This window comes from Rhinichthys klamathensis, unplaced genomic scaffold (genome assembly GCF_029890125.1).
Source record: "Rhinichthys klamathensis goyatoka isolate OS25496 unplaced genomic scaffold, OSU_Roscu_1.1 h1tg000036l_1, whole genome shotgun sequence".
NCBI lineage: Eukaryota > Metazoa > Chordata > Actinopteri > Cypriniformes > Leuciscidae > Rhinichthys > Rhinichthys klamathensis.
This window is the reverse complement of record NW_026606584.1, coordinates 6,184,908-6,203,219: the sequence shown is the minus strand read 5'-3', so window position 1 is coordinate 6,203,219 and position 18,312 is coordinate 6,184,908. Positions and strand designations below refer to the sequence as shown.

Here is an 18,312-nt window from a genome sequence, read left to right as displayed (position 1 = left end):
TACTATCTAGTTGGGAAGTATTCAATGTCAGACACATCGACACTGTACACAGCCGCACGGAAGTGAGGAAATCTGTAACAAACACACCCAGTTGCACTCCAGAGTGTCCAGTTTAGAAACAAAAAGTTTAGTTCTGGTTGCTTTTATGTTGTTTTTGATAGAGTTGTGTGTATTGTTGACAGAGGACGCCTCTATCTCTGAGAAGAGTTGAGCTGAGATGCGTCACTGGAAATATGACAGTCCTCTCTTGATGAAATTTCCGGAAACATGTGTTTACTTTATATGGCGAGAGGAAGGTCAAGGGTCATACAAGTTTCCCACCACAGTGCAAACCATCTTGACTTTATCCTGGGCCCTTCTGACTTCCTCCTGTGTCTTAACCTAGATATTATATGTGCTTGATTGCTCTCTGACATCTCTCTCCCTCTTTATCTCTCCTTTTTTGTCTTAATATAATTCTTTGAACACTTCAGTCTTTTAACTTTATAAGAGGTTGTACAATGTGGCCTTAATCCTTTATGGGACATCGTCATTTATACTAAATGACGCAAGGAAATTTGCAGTTAAAATACAATAATAATGTTCAACCAAAAAAAATATAATTTTAGTAATATCATATGACATCCCCTTCAGCCAATAAAATTGAAATTTATTTGCCATGTGCTGAACATTTTTGGCAACAAAGAAGTGAAGGGGACATTAGCATAGTGGCTCCGTAGTGAGTTCATTTTAGACTAGAAAATACATATAAATTCTTTTATATATTCTATATAAATTATTATTCTAAAACATATCTACGTTTTATACAGTTCTATTCATTTTAGGAGTGCTATGAACACTCCTTTTCACTGATTAGTTTATGGCATTAGCAGATATGAATGTCTCATTGGAGCAATGGATGAATGAACAGGAGGGCATGCCTCTGAACTGGCGCACAGCAACTTTCGGCAGCCACTTTGAAACGACTGTCGGCCAGCTATTTAAGTCATGCAGGTACAGCTCCTATCTCTCTGAATGGGGAACATCAATTTCTCAAAACAATTGCGAAGCTTACGATTTGATATTTGAAATCACCAATGAAATCTGATAACACAGTCTCATAAACTCGGTTTCTTTCAGGCTAGAGTCGCTAGACCATGTGCAGTAATAAGCGCACGTCTGAGAACACTGTGAGAACACTGTGTCTGCTTGACATAAACATAGATCAACTTACACATCAGTCATGGTAAACGGAAGCTCAAGCATGTTTGCTTGACGTGCGAGAACCAATTAGATTCATTGTCATGTTTGAGCTTCTGCAAGAGCCAATGAGGTTTGTTCTCGTGTGTTAAGCAGCAAGTTTGAGCTTCCTCGGGTTCAGTTGAGCTTGTGTTTATGTTTGCTGATCGATGTTTATATGTAAATAAAAGCCTAAATTAAATCTGTTCACCATATAAATTGATTGAGTCTCTTCAGAAAACTTTGACTAAACCGCTCAATGGAATAGTTTTACGATCTCTTTATGATTTTTTTAAACATCAAGAAAGCTCTCCGATTTAATCAAAAAGATCTTCATTTTTTGTTCTGAATATGAACAAAGTCTTACGGGTTTGGAACGACATGAGGGTGAGTAATTAATGACTTAATGAATTTTCATTTTTGGGTGAACTATCCCTTTAAATAGCATCTACGTTTTTTTTATTGTTATTTCTTACAATTCGTTATTAATTTTGAAGTCATTAACATGCCTAAGGTATGCGGCTTCAGGCACATCCCTAATAACAAGGATCATCACATAGGGATATTATTTGAACCCCAACCTCACCCCTTCCCCCGCAGTGGCCTGGCTGCATTGTGTTTTTGCGGTAGACTACGATGAAAAGCATTGATGTGTCTGTTTGAGGGAGAGAAAGAGAAATTATTTAGTCGGTGGGGGGGTGCAAAATAACCTTTGACCTACTTTATGTACCCTGTGTGTTCTGCACATTATGACCTCATGACTCACAGCTGTCAGCCTCAAAATACAGAACAGCAGGGTTCATCTAGCTCTAGGAGGTTTCATTCTCTAGTGATTCCGAAGGGATGAACAACACTATTCATGAGATTTTTGATGTGGACCTGTGGTGTGAGTAACTGTAAACATGTTAGAAGCAGTGCAGAAAATTACCACACACCCAGCTAGAAATTTTTTGTTCTAAAAATGTTCTGAGAACATTACCATGCAGTGTTCTAATAATGTTTTCAGCGGGTAGTTTTATTTTGGTTCCCAGAATGTTCTCCTAAAAGTTCTAATAACATTCTTTAAAAACATTCTAAATATGTTTAATGCTAACATTGTTAGAACATTATTCCCTAATGTTCTTATAACATTTTCAGCGGGTAGTTTTCTTTTTGTTCCCAGAATGTTCTCCTAAAAGTTCTAATAACATTCTCTAAAAACATTCTAAATATGTTTAATGCTAACATTGTTAGAACATTATTCTCTAATGTTCTTATAACGTTTTCAGCGGGTAGTTTTCTTTTTGTTCCCAGAATGTTCTCTTAAAAGATGGCATAACATTATCTAAGAACACTCTGAAAATGTTTTGTGATGACCTTCTATAAAGGTTTAATCATAACATTTTTAGAACATTATCCCCTAACATTCTTATAAAGTTTTTAGCGGTAAGTTTTATTTTTGTTCCCAAAATGTTCTATTAAACATACAAAAAAATGCTTAGCTATAACATTGTTAAAACATACAATTTTATTAATCTCAAAACTAAAACATCAAAATCTAACAGGTTTATAAATGGCATCCACATAAATTATTAGAAGTTCTGCATACAGTAAATGCCCAACACTACATGAAGAACTCAGTAAAGTCACTCATGCGTCTTGACTGCTGTGTTTGCTCAGAGCGCTCATCATCAGTCTTTGCTTGTCTTGGTTCTTGCAGAAGAGTAATCCAGTCATCTGTATTAATAGTGTTCTACTGTTCTTCTCTTCTAGTTGTCCAGTTGCTTAGTTAGCAGCATTGAGCTCTGTTCTCTGTGTGCATGGTAGAGTTTTTCCTCATAGCCTAAAAAAGAAGATCATGCAAAAGTGTAAACAGAAAGAATACACATACATTAAGATCACAAGCAATATTGACATTGAAAACTTTCAAAATTAGCCAGCCTAATTAGTAATCAGAAATGATGTAAAGACTAATTTATTGAAAGTATAAATATGATACCTTATGAGTATCTTTTTTTGTTTCTGTAATTTAAAACATATACTTAATCCATTATATACATGTTAATAACACAACTAGAGGCTAAATTATGTGAACAAACTTTGCTGTTGTCTTGAGAAGCCTGAAGCTGAAGCAGGACTGGAGCTCAGGTCGCCGTGAGCACAGCTCCAGCACGTCACAGTGCTCGCTGCCCACGAGGCTAGTGCTCTCATATAACAGCAGTTATAGTGTCTATGGATCGGTACATTTCTTACAGATTTCTGCTTGTTTTAAATCAGATAGAGATAAAGTAGCACTGCATTTGAATGCATTGGCGAAAGAACAATTTCTAGAGTGAATTAGTCATTCATGTAAGTGCAGTGTCTCTTTGCTATTAGTGAAGCTGTAAGTTTTAGTTACTTCAAAAGCAGAAATAAATATATGCTAAGCTAGTTATTTTAAAGCTAGTTATTTTAGTCAATAAAGTTTTAAATATGGATATTTTTCTTACACAAATGCATCGCTTCGCTTCAAAGGGCCTTTATAATCCCGCCAGAGTCGTGGGCAGCACTTTTATCATGGATGGATGCGCTTTTATAGACGGCCATTCACTGCCATTATAAAGCTCAGAAGAGCCAGGACATTTTTTTAATACAACTCCGATTGTATTCGTCTGAAAGAAGAATGTCATATACACCAAGGATGACTTGAGGGTGCGTAAATCATGGGCTAATTCTCATTTTTGGATGTCTTTTGGATGAGATCCTTTATGGTCTGTGTTAGGTGCTTTTAGCACTAAAGCTCTAGGAGTTAAGAGTTGAACATTTATGTCTCAGAAATCATAATAATAATATTTAGTTTAAATAGGTTAACAATATGTTGGCTTTCTTAAACCAACAAAATTATTTCCTAACATTTGAACAAGATTACTATAATCTGTAGCCTACTATAATATAAAGGTAATTCTATGAAGATTTACAACAAAAGTTACAAAACCACTTACCAGTTATAAGGCTCTTTAGCTCCCATATCCATTCACCTCTGCAGGTTTATGTTTGTTTCAATAGTTGCCAGATTGTGTCCTATACATGGACCATCAGCAGAGTAATTACCTGAAATATTTTAAAACATGGTCTGTCAACACACAACGCTATTACAAGCACATACAATATTAGCTAGAAACACAAATGACTGAAAATTGTTTTAGACTTAATGCTCTTTCCAATTTTTTCAATTACCTCTTTATGAATTACTGAAATAATTATTATTAACTTTTACTTTCAAAAGACATAAGATTAAGATTAACACTTTTAAGTAGCAAAAATACAGTATTCGTATGCATAGAACACAATACCGGTATTATAGTAGGCTACCTTTGTTGTAAATGGAGACTTTGTGTCATCGGTGTTATAATCATCTTGAAACAGGCAGTTTGGAGTCTGCATTAAAACAAATCTAGCTGTTATTCAAAAGTAACATACACTCAAATTTATTGCGACTGTCATACAATTCTAAGAAAGTAAGATCTAATACTGAAAGTCATTGATATATCAAGGATAAGAGAAAGCTATGTAAACTGAAAAAATACACAAAAAAACCTTACCGTTGTGAAAGAGTTCAGTTCCGTTGACCAGGAGTCCTGTTGTTTTGGGCCAATGTGTCAAATAGCCAATTTAGACAACGGACATTTTGCGCCGCTTTCTTCAACAAAAACGTTACTTTTTTCGCGCTGTTTGTCGATTTCAAATGTTCTTACGTCATGGGAAAATCACGCTGTGATTGGTGGTTTTAAACGTCGATCTACAGTGGCCTCCAATCAGCTTCTCGTCTCTTGTAAACACATTTCGCGCAACAGTTCAAACAGTTCAGAGTAATCCTCAAAACACTTCACGAATGCTGTTTTGATAAAGTTCCATCTTTTATTATGGAAAATCATGCCAATATTTTATAGGTTAAAATAATTCTACAACCTGTTACCTAAACAGCTTCCCTAAAATATCCTTACAATTTTATGAGCTTTTGTTAACACATTAGGCCTGTGAGATTTTGTCATCTCAGGCCAATAATGTCCTCAAAACATTTGATGAATGTTGCTTTGATAATATCCCTCCTTTGTTATTGTGCCAATGATTTATAAAAGATAACAACATCCCTAAAAAATCCTCAAAATGTTTCATGCAAAATGTTCTACTTTTGTTAAAAAGTCAATTAAAAGGAATGTTTTATTAAAAACATTTTATCATCTCAGGACTAAATAATATCCTCAAAACATTTTATGAACGTTGATTTGATAATGTTCCTCCTCTGTTATTATGGAACGTTGTGCCAATGTTTTATAAAATATCATTCTACAAACTTTTACCTCAACAACATCCTCAAAATGTTAAATTTAAAATGTTCTAGTTTTGTTAACACGTCACATTACAAGAACGTTTTATAAAAAACATTCCGTCATCTCAGGCCTCAATGATATCCTCAAAACATTTTGCGAATGTTGACTTGATAATGTTCCTCCTCTGTTATATGGGACATTGTACCAATGTTTTATTGAGAACATTGTATTATCTGTTATCTCAACAACATTCCCAAAACATCCTCAAAATGTTACAGTTAAAATGTTCTAGTTTTGTTAACTCGTCAAAATTACAAGAACATTTTATAAAAAACACACTGTCATCTCAGGCCTCAATGATATCCTCAAAACATTTCGAGAACGTTGATTTGATAATGTTCCTCCTCTGTTATTATGGGACATTGTGCCAATGTTTTATTGAGAACATTGTATAATCTGTTATCTCAACAACATTCCCAAAACATCCTCAACATGTTACAGTTATAATGTTCTAGTTTTGTTAACACGTCACATTACAAGAACGTTTAATAAAAAACACTCCGTCATCTCAGGCCTCAATGATATCCTCAAAACATTTTGAGAACGTTGACTTGATAATGTTCCTCTTCTGTTATTATGGAACATTGTGCCAATGTTTTATAAAATATCATTCTACAAACTTTTACCTCAACAACATCCTCAAAATGTTAAATTTAAAATGTTCTAGTTTTGTTAACACGTCACATTACAAGAACGTTTTATAAAAAACATTCCGTCATCTCAGGCCTCAATGATATCCTCAAAATATTTTGGGAACGTTGACTTGATAATGTTCCTCCTCTGTTATTATGGGGACATTGTACCAATGTTTTATTGAGAACATTGTATAATCTGTTATCTCAACAACATTCCCAAAACATCCTCAAAATGTTACAGTTATAATGCTCTAGTTTTGTTAACACGTCACATTACAAGAACGTTTTATAAAAAACACACTGTCATCTCAGGCCTCAATGATATCCTCAAAACATTTTGCGAACGTTGACTTGATAATGTTCCTCCTCGGTTACTATGGAACATTGTGCTAATGTTTTATTGAGAACATTGTATTATCTGTTATCTCAAAAACATTCCCAAAACATCCTCAAAATGTTACAGTTAAAACGTTATATCTTAGTTTACATTTAACCTTATAGGAACATTATTTGAAATGAGAAAACATCCTTAAAACATTCTTTAAACATTACATTCAAATGTTTTCTTTAAAACATTAACCAAACTTGTAGGGAATGTTAGCCAAAGTTCTGAGAACGTTCCCTGCTGGAATAACTGAACAAACTCGATTACAATACACTGTCTGTCTTTTACTATACTTACTTAATCCTCTTCGTCCCGTGTGAGACATAAGGCCGCTACTAGCTCTTTCCATCTAGGTCTGTCCTGAGCTGTGAACTGTGCTTCTCCCCATGAGAGCCCCATTTCTTCCAGCTTGGTCGCCACTGTCCGTCTCTGTTCCTGGCCTGGCTCATTTGTGCTCGCCAGGTGGTGTCCAACACAAAGCCACTTTGAGTATACTTTCCTGAGACATCCTGAGTACATGACAGAGACATCTTAATCGGCGTGTCGATCTCCTGAGATATGTTCTTGGATCTTGTCTTTTTGTACAGGTTGCCATTAGAGATGGTATTGGGCCAGTAGATGGTGCAGATCTTCCTAAGGGAACTGTTATGGAAGCCATCTACCTTGCTCATGTCTGCTTTCACTATTCTCCAACATTCAGAGCCATAGAGATCCACTGATGTAACATTGCTGTTGTAAAGCTTGATCTTTGTTCTGAGGCTTATCTGTTTAGACTTCCAGATGGTTCTGAGCCTGCTAAAAGCTCCTCTTGCTTTATTTATTTGGGCCTCGATGTCTTTTGGGGCTCTGTTATCAGTGCTAATGACAATTTTTCATTTATTTAAAGCCTATTTGTCTGAGGTATAGTCTTTTACGATACCTCAGACAAATAGGCTTTAAACAAATGAACACATTTTCCCAAGGTTATGTTTCCCTTTTTTTAACTCGTTTGTTCCTGACAGGGACTTCAAATGGCCCATTTTGTAAGCAGCCATAAAGGAAGTAGGTGTAGGCTGCGTCTGAAAGCTTACGATCATTTCACACACGATCCGTTTGCAGTTTGTATGCTGTAGGCCCACATGTGTGGTGCAGAAGCAGCTTAATTGCTTTCACATAAGATGCATTTGCAGTGCACAACTGCTTCACGGCTTCTGTATGCCACAAATAAAGTAGTATTTACAGTAATATTTGTACCAAAAAAGTAGTTCTTTATTATTTTGATTTTAAATCCAAAAGTTGTTCAAGTTACTGAAAAGGAAATGACTAGGCCTATGCCTTTTCTCTTTTTTTACAGTACAGTAATACAATCTTTCACAGACGTATTTCATGTTAAAACAATAAACAATATAATATTCTATTTAGTACTACAAGATTTATATATTTTTTTCTCAAGCAAAAGCAAAATGTTTAAACATGGTTCTTCTCTTACCCGAAGATTTTGCATCACAAACATTTAAATTACAAATAGTTCAAATTTACCCTTCTGGGTTCTGCCACTTCGGTCTGGTTTACTCTTGATTGGTGACAGAGCACTGACACCTAATGGCATTTAATTACTACAATAGTAATTCTTGACTTTCTCTCGAAATAAACTTTCAGACGTGTGAATATATGTTATTATCAGCTGTGTGCTTTCTTGTTGTCTTGAGCTGTGTACCACGTGGCTCATATGTTTTACATCCGCTGTGTGCTTTCGTGTTTCGTGTTGTTATGTTTTGGTGAGAGCTCTCATTGGCTGTGTGTACATATAATAGGCTTGTTCGACTTGAACCGGCGCTGCACAGACCGATCGGTTTATGACATCAAAGTACAGTGAGAGCGATTAAAAAGCATATGGAGCGTCTGCTCTCTAATCGCTCTTGTGGTGTTTTGATGTCATTCACCGATTGTTCTGTGCAGCGCCGGTTCAAGTCGAACAAGCCTAACGTTTTGTTTGAGCACTTGGCTTGTGATTGTGTTCACTGGCAATGTGCTCTTGTTGTTGTCATGTTTGGTGTAAGCACATGGCATGTCATGTTTGTTTCTATGTTCCATGTGCTCTCCTGCCTATTGTTGTAAGTAACTCCACCCTTCTTCTTCATTATTGGTTCATTTGTCCCACCTTCTCTCCCTCATTAACCTCTGTATATGCTCTCCTATTTATTCTCCTTGGCCCTCATTTTCTAAACGATTGTGCGACAGAAATTTGGCCGTACGGATGTTTCCACACAAACTTGGCTTCTATCAATATGAACGTTAGCGGTGGCTACGATCAAATCTTACATTAGGTTTCAGCTCATGTACACATGTTTCTGAATTAGCGTGAACTTTCAAGCAGCATAGCAAATCTGGTGGAAAAAAAATACGTTTTTTGTTCATTTAGATTATATTCCTGACCGACAACCGTCGCTTTTTAACCGATCATTATCCGACAATATTAGAATGTCTAATTAAAATTCTATTCAATTAGAATAGATAGGTGCCTATTGCCCATTAAAAATACCACTTTTTTTTAAAATAGTATAATTAATAATAGTTTAGCAACCAAATGTTAGATCGCGAATATGGAAATATTTGTGCCGAATGAGAGAGGAAGCCTATGTGAGACCAATGCCATTTCAGTTTTAATTTAAATAAATTACTTTTTGGCTTGACGTTTATATGTTGTTTATAATGAATGCCACTATAGCCTTTTGTGTTTTCTTTTATAATTCAATTTATTTTTCTTTCTTGTTCTGTTCTGAATAGGCTACCGATAAATTAAGGATTTTGTTGTAGAGTGAGGGGAACTAAAATAGCTTATGCTCTATGTTTATAGTGTTTATAATGTTTGTAAATGTTTTGATTTATTTACCAGTATACAAATTAATTTAATTGTTTGCAATTACGAAGTTATCGGGTGTTTTTGATGTAAGATTAATTTATTTTTCCTACTTTCTCTTCTTGGCCATAAACTTTAGGGGCGTGATATTTAAATGGTAATTGTTTGCCATCACGTTGTGTGTGACTGGTTAGTCGTGGGCGTTCTGGGGCAATATGGCTGGCGTCACAATATGGCCGGCGTCGCATCTTCCAGGTGGATGCTACATTGGTGGTAGTAAAAGAGATTCCCCCTTCCATATGTAAAAAGATTTGAGTACCCAGAAAAGGGTATACGTAGGGTATTTGAGTACCCTATAGATTTTTTATTTTTTTATTTTTTTTATTATATTTATTGTAGATTTTTAAGTTTTCAGACAAATAGACAATACAATCACAGGACAAAACCAAAAAAAAAAAAAAAAGAAACAGAACAAACTCCTTCAGTTGGGATTCAAATGTGCAGAAAACCACATCACCAGGCAAGGAAGGTCAAAACAGATGTTTGCCTAGTAAGACATTATAAATCAGGTCATTGTACAACTTGACCATATGAGATATACATAGGTATTACATTGAAGACAGAGATCCACAGAAATAACAATAAAATCCTAATAAAAAACTATTTGAAAAATAAATAAAAATAAATAGAAAAACATTAAATAGCTTCATCATTGTTGATTTTTAACAAGTGATTGAAAAGAGGCCTCCAAGAGGCTTCAAATTTCTCTATATTTCCAGAAATAATATATCTGAGTCTTTCCACGTGCAGAGTGGAGGAAAGTTCTGACAACCAAAACTTGAATAGTGGCTTCGAATTTTTTTTCCACATGCAAAGAATAGATTTTTTGGCAATCATCAAACCATACTGTATAGGCAGTCGGGTAGCATTATTAAAGTGCAGCAAAGAGGCCGACCAGCCAAGAATGGCAGTCGCAGGATCCAAGGGAAGCTCACAAGCATAGGCTTCAGAAAGAAACTGAAAAACTTCTGACCAGAATTCACCAAGTTTTGGGCATGCCCAGAAAAGATGACCAAGAGAGCCCTCCGCAGACTCACACTTATTGCAGAGAGGGGAGATAGTAGGATAGAAACAGTTAAGTTTAACCCTTGAGTAATGTAATCTGTGCAACACCTTATACTGAATAAGTTGGTGCCTGGCATTAATAGAACAGGTGTATATATTTTTAAGACATTTTTCCCAGTCCTCCTCAGAGAGCTGAACATCTAGTTCCTCTTCCCAAACGTTTTTCAGATGAATAGTGGAAAAATCTAACTGACTTGTGAAGAAGTCAACAAATTTTGTAACTAACTTTGGAGTGTTGGGAACGCAAGTAAGCAATTTATGTAATTCACTATCGGCTGATAATATTTCAAAATTTGGTACAGTGGAACGAACATAATTTCTAATTTGTAGGTATCTAAAGAAGTGTGAAGCAGGAAGGTCATATTTCTCTGTTAGTTGAGTGAATGTGGCAAATTTATTGTCAATATATAAATCTCTCAAGGTAAGGATTCCTTTTCTAGCCCAACCTGTGAACACTGGGTCTAATAGTGAAGGTTTAAAGGCATGGTTACAACAGACAGGAGCAAGAAAAGAGGTATTTGGCAATTTAAATGCCTTACCAATCTGAAGCCATATCCTAAGATAATTATTAATCATAAAATGGGATCCTACTGTGGCTTTAAAAGTCGCTGGGACAGCAAAAAGTAATGAAGAGAGTGACGAATTTGATGCACTTTGCTCAATCATAAGCCATGAAGGGATATCAGCTAAGGGACTGTCGGGGTGCGGGTCCTGCCAGTAAGTTAAGGCTCTACAATTGGCAGCCCAGTAGTAATGTTGAAAATTTGGCAAACCCAAACCCCCCAGCGACCTAGGCTTACACACGTGTATTTTAGATATTCTATGTGCTTTGAAGCCCCAGACAAAAGGCAGCACAATAGAATCTAAAGTTTTGAAGAACTTTTGGGGTAAATAAATCGGCAAATTCTGGAAAAGATACAAGAATCTGGGTAACGTCACCATCTTAATAGCATTCACACGCCCCATCATTGATAGTGGTAAGGTCCTCCAGCATTTTATATTGTCCTTTAGGTTTTCAAGCATTGTTAAAAAATTAAGCTTGTATATATCTTTTGGGTTTCTGGGTATATTAACTCCGAGATATTTCAAACTGTTTATGGCTATTTTAAAAGGTAGAGTACGCATAAAAATTGGATCGATGTTGCTAGTCACAGCCAAGAATTCACTTTTTTGCCAATTTACTGAATAACCGGAGAGTTTACCAAATGTTTCCAACAGATTTAGTAAGGGTGGAATAGACTGTTCAGGATTGCTTAGATACAGAATGATGTCATCTGCGTAGAGGGAGATATGATGGTTAATTTGGCCTAAATTCAAGGGCGAAATTAAAGGATTATTTTTAATTGCAAGGGAGAGAGGTTCGATTGCTATGGCAAAAAGCAAAGGTGAGAGAGGTGTCACGGTGAGACACGGAGATGAACCCAAACGCAGACAGTATAAAATAAGACACGGTTTAATGACAACAAAACAGAAAGTAAAACCCACGAGGGGGCAAAACAGATGGAACACAGAATACCACACTGACTAGACTAAACTGGGAAACAACTGAACAAGAAAACAAACAAGACTTCAAGCGATGCTAACAATGACTAGATGTACACAGGGTACTCACAATCAACGTATAACAATGAACCGACACAAGACAGCAAACACAAGGGGATTAAATAGGAAGACTAATCAAACATAACAGGTGACACGGGTGAAACACTAATGACAGAATCAGGATAACAAGGGGGCGGGGTAACGAGACCAGACAACACAAGCACATGACCAAAACACAAGGCCATGTGCTTGCACACAGAACATGGGTCTGTCATGATCCTGCAAAAATACTAGAACTCACAGACCTGATGGCAGAATCATGACAAGAGGACAGCCCTGTCGAGTACCTCTGTGTAATTGGAATTGCGATGACTTGTTAAAATTAGTGAGAACTGAAGCCGAAGGATGAAGGTATAACAACTTCACCCAAGAGGCAAATGCATCACCCATATCAAATTCTCTAATCACAGCTAATATATAATCCCACTCAATTTGGTCAAACGCCTTTTCTGCATCTAAGGCAAGAATTGCAACCCTAGCTTTAGAATCGAATCTAGTGTATAAGATATTCAATAAACGCCTGACATTGAAAAAAGAAAAACGGCCTGGAATAAAACCGGATTGATCGGGGTGGATAATTTTCCCAATGCAGCTATTTAATCTATTAGCCAGAATTTTAGTGAAAATTTTAAGGTCAGAGTTCAAAAGAGATATGGGTCGATAAGATGCTGGGTCAGTTTCTTCTTTACCTTTTTTAAGAATTAGAGAAATATTTGCGTCAAACAAGGACTGGGGAAGTTTATGTATATCAAAAGAATGATTAAGCATCCTCAACAGCAAAGGAGAGAGCACCTGCGCAAATCTTTTGTAAAATTCGATCCCAAAACCATCTGGGCCAGGCGCCTTGCCACTGGGGAAAGATTTAATCGCAGCTAGTATTTCCTCTACCGTTATGTCCGCATTCAAAGCTGCCTGCTCAGAGCAACCCAACTTTGGAAGATGTAATGAATGAAGGAAATCAGCCAAAGCCGAGGGGTCAGAACAACCCCTAGATTTGTATAATGTTTCGTAAAATTCTTTAAATGTATCATTGATTTCACCGGGAATTGTTAGAACGACACCATTTTTGTTCTTGATTTTATGAATTGCTCTAGAGGCTTGTAGCCCCCTCAGCTGACGAGAAAGCAATTTGTCTGGTTTGTCCCCAAGTTCAAACTGTTTTTGCTTCACTTTTAGCAACATATTATTAACTTGGTTTGAAAGAATCGAGTTATATTCCAATTTAAGTGCTGTAATTTCGTTAAGCACTTCTGAGTCTGCTGAATCTCTGTAAGTGTCCTCCAGCCGAGTAAGACGATTATCAATTTCTGAAAGGCGTTTTACCCTTTGCTTTTTTAGACTGGACTCGTATGAAATAATATGTCCTCTCAAGACAGCCTTTAGGCTTTCCCATAGTGTCGAGTCAGAAACCTCGCCCGTGTCATTAAATTTGAGGAACTCCGCTAGCAACTCTGTTAGTTGTTCACAAAATTTTACATCCGAGAGCAGAGTAGGATTAAAACGCCAGTAATAGCTGGGCTTAATTTCTACGAGATCTAGAGAGATTGTCACTGCTGAGTGGTCGGAGATGATTCTATTGTGATGCTTCATTGATTTTACACAGGGAATAATTTTAGAGTCTACTAAAAAGAAATCTATCCTGGAGTATGATTTATGAACTTGCGAAAAAAAAGTATACTGCATGTCCGTTGGGTGTTTTAGTCTCCAGATATCAACGAGGTCAAAAGAAGTAATCAGATTTTTAAGAACAGAGGTAGAGTTGGCCAAGGGTATTCCAGTGCGAGAAGGAAATCTATCTAGAGTAGGGTCCAACACCAAGTTAAAATCACCGCCTATTATCAGGTGCGTGTTCAGAGTGTTTGGCAAAAGATTAAAGACTCTGCGAAAAAAAGCAGGGTCATCAAAATTAGGTCCGTACACATTAAGCAGAGTGACATGAATTGAGGAAAGTAGGCCAGATACAATTAAATAGCGGCCGTTAGGGTCGCTGATAGTGGATATGTGCTTAAAAGGAGCTGACTTACGAAACAGAATAGCTACTCCTCTGGCCCTGGATGAGAAGGTAGATTGAAATACCTGGGAGATCCAATTGCATCTCAGTCGCCTTTGTTCAGAATGCCTAATATGTGTCTCTTGTAAAAATATTATGTCAGCAGGGATGGACTTCAAATAAGAAAAAACTTTAGCTCTCTTAACCTGGTTATTTAATCCCCGGACATTCCAACTAGCAAGAGTGACGTTGCCACCTTTAAGTGAAGACCCCCTACTATACGTCATGAAGTATAATATCTATTGTAGTGGCAGCTGCAAAATGAATTTGAAGGGATAATAACCACTGAATAACCATTGAAGGAGATGTACAGACACTCAACGCGAGACAAAAAAAAAAAAGAAAAAAAAAAAACCACCCACCCTCCCCCTTCCATCAGCTTCCCCAAATGAAGCCGGGAAAAAACCCTCATATGAACAGCGGAGCTGCAGGGCAGCATAAGGAGTAAGAGGAAAACCTGCCTACCAAAAAAAAACCTCAAAAAGAAAAACCGGGGGACTCCCACGCAGCCTCCGTGTACCTAAGTTATCAACAAAAGAAATGCTCTAAACCTGAACTAGTGTGTAGTACACAACCCTTGTAACGCAGAAATATAGCTTTTTTTTTTCCTTTTTTTTTTTAAACACGATTTAAATTATATCAATTATATGAAAGAAAGTATGAACATACGTGCAGATAAGGCACTAATAACGTGTACAATCTGATCAAATAACATGATCGCAAGCAGTCTGTACAATGTCTCTTTTTTTTTGCGCTTGAAAATACTTACAAACTTGTACAAAAGGACGCCGGTAAACAGCAGAAATGATGATTTAAGTCATTCAGCCATGGAAACAGCATTGAAAAACAATCCTACGCAGCAGATCAAGTAGGGTCTTCAACAGCGATGGTGTTAACGAATAATTCAGCATCCGAAACCGAGCCAAAGATTTTCTTGTTAGTGCCCTGGGTGACAAGAAGACGTGCGGGGAACAGCATTCCGAATCGAATACCAGCCTCCTTCAATTTCCTTTTCACACCGTCAAACGCCCTTCGCTGGGAGAGTACCTCAGCCGTGAAATCCGGGAACACGGAGATGTGAGCGCCGTCGTATTTTAGAGGCGAGTGTTGACGCGCAAGCCGCAGGATCATCTCCTTGACCGGGTAATGATGTATCCTCGCGATCAGAATTCTGGGACGCCCTCCTTTCGGCGGTAAAGGCCCGGTGCGATGTGCACGGTCAACTTTAATCCCTGCAGGAAAGTTCTCGGCTCCCAGGAGGTTCGGGATAAGTTTTTCCACAAACTCAGTGGGGCGGCCAGACTCCACATTCTCGGGTAGGCCGACAATCTTAATATTCTGTCGTCGGGAACGGCCCTCGAGATCATCCAGTTTAGCACGTAGGACCTTGTTAGCTGATAGTATTTCCTGACAGGAGGCCTCCAGGTCAGAAATGCGGCTTTCGTGCTCAGCTTTAACGCTCTCAAGATCTGCGATACGCGAGGTGGTTTCAGACAGCGCTGTTTGCAAGTGAGATAGAGTTGTTTCCAGCGAATTAAATCTGTCGTTCATACCGTTATTCATGGTTTGAATGGCTGACAGGATAGCAGTTGAGTCCGTGGCCGTGTCATGATCGCGATCAGTCTCGTGCTCGATAGGATTCTCGGCCAGTTTTTCGACTGCGCTGGATGGTGAATCTCCTTTCTTTGGCTTAGACTTCTTCATCTCACTGTTGGATATTGTTGAGCAAACTTTCGCGATGAAAATAGTCGAATATTACTAGTTTATGGAGGCTTGTTGAGGGAGCTCCCCAAATTTACGTCCACTCCATGTGGTGCTCTCTAGCGCCCCGTACCCTATAGATTTAACGAATTATTATTATTATTAGTTTATTTGTTGCTACATTATTGATAAATGGCCTCATTTTGTGTTTGCAGTCCTGCGCCAGTTTGTCGTCAAATGGGTGTAGTTTTCTTTTCATTACCAAGGCCCGCGAGTCATATGGTGACTAGGAAACATAGTAGACTTTATATGCATTTATGGTGCATTTTTTTTAATTTTCGTGTCAATCCATGTTCAATTTAACCACAAAAAATGTGCTACCACTTTAATTCAGCACGTGTAGCACAGCAAAACATTGTTTTACTTGGTACGAAAAAGATTTCTGCGCTGCTGCATCTGCACCGCCGCTGCAATGCATGTCCAGTGTGAATGCTCTAACCTGTTAACATGGGTAATGAAAAAAATATGTACCGAATACGTACTGCAAATGGATCATGTGTAAAATGTTGCTGCCCTTGCAGGCAGTGAATTCACAAGCAGCATTTGAGCATGACGGTACCTCCCGAAACTGATTTCAATTGACTTCTAAGACAGCATAACGGTCTAATGATCTCCTACAAAATAGAGAGTTTTGGTGAATATTTAATACAATACTAATTTCTCCCTAGAAATGAAATCAAAAGTTGAAAACACACAAACTGACCACCAATCACAAGTTTCAGACACCATTTTATGTTTTAGCTCAATTGTCACAGAATTGAATTAACGTACAGTGGTATATCAGCGAGTGATACATCTATGCTGCCTTCAAAAAAATTTCAGATAAAGGATATGGACAGTAGATAGGATGTGACACGATCATAGAATTCGCACATGCGTTCTCACCTCCGTATGCTCCCCGTGGAGGCAGTATTTTTCAGCTTTCAGACAGCCATTGTGTGAGGATCCACTGAGTAAAATTAAAGCACAAGCTTTGCATGTTTGGTCACCTAAATGCTTCTATTCAATGGCTGACCGTGGATCTATAAGATGTCTGAAGGTGACAGCTTTACTCTAACCACATATCATCCTCAAACTAAATGTCCTTCAGTTGTTTGGGACAGAACAACACCAGGGGGACAGGAAGGTATTAAACCCAAGCCTTTTCCAGATAAGACAGAGCTGCAGTCTTAAATCTCTGAAGGCCTTAAGAATGAGTCATCCTCACTGCCTCAAAACTAAGAAAGCTGTGAAATCAATTCCATATGCTATAATTATAAAGCGTGCATTTCACTATCATATCTAATCTTGCACAGCACACTTCCTCCTCTACACTCTCTATCTCGTTGTCTTTTTGTCTCTCTCTGACTGGTTTTTCCTCATTTTGCTCTCGGGCAGTGATAAACCTTCATTTGCTTTCTGATAACTTCCTGTGAGTAAAACAACATAAACATTCATTATAGAATAACAAACAATTCCAGTCTAGAAATCTCAGGAAGAGGCTCACTATGTGTGAAGAGCAACAACCGGCCAGTAATACTTGGATGTTTATGGTGGTTATCATGAACAGGAAGTCATGTGGTCAAACCTCTAAGGACCAATCTCGTATGTATGCGTAAGTCTCCCTCTCTCTCTCTTTCTCTCTTTGTGTGTGTGTGTCTTTCTCTGGTCAAGAGTTCCTGAGTAACATAATGTAGCTGTTCTCAGATGTATTTAGGATTACACACTAATGCATCTCTGACAGACTACTCCCTGTACTCTAAAATCATGGCCTGACCTCTTTCATTATTCTCAGTGTCTTAAGAATTGTTTTGAAGTTTTTGCCATCTCAAAAGCCGAAGTAAACGTTGAACGTTACTGTCCTATCATTACAATCTGTGTAGAATGTTGTTTTATCATTTCTGTTATCAATCTGAGCTAGGTGGCTGGATGTGGTTCTCTCAGACACATGAAGTTTGTCTCAGAAGAATTGTTTCAAATGAACAGCGATACCTGGGTTTCCTTTAACGTTTTAAAGATAGGCTACATATTTTGTGCTGTTTAACGACTTCCTGCATTTAGCATGTTTACATTCTTGTCCATGCAAAAAATATAGACACACATATCCACTTGTATAGACATGCATATGCACACATCCAATTATGCGTTTTACTGCTGATACAGTGATAAGAAAGTTACATTAAATAACTTCCTCTTGTACTGACAGTGACTGTATATTGTTGTGATTTTGTTTTTTTTCATTTAACTAAATGTATTATTAATAGTGTGTAGTGAAGAGCATTATGATCATTATAAACTGACTGTAATGTGGTGTGCAATATTTCTAAGACATGTTTGCACTAATCTTCATCCCTGTAACATTCTGCTAC

The 18,312-nt window shown here is 37.5% G+C and overlaps 1 protein-coding gene across 2 annotated transcripts in view; it reads left to right on the top strand.

Moving 5' to 3' along the window:
• Positions 1-18,312, top strand: part of septin9b (septin 9b) — a 163,710-nt gene that overhangs the window by 94,169 nt on the left and 51,229 nt on the right. The gene's annotated exons all lie outside the window — the stretch shown is intronic.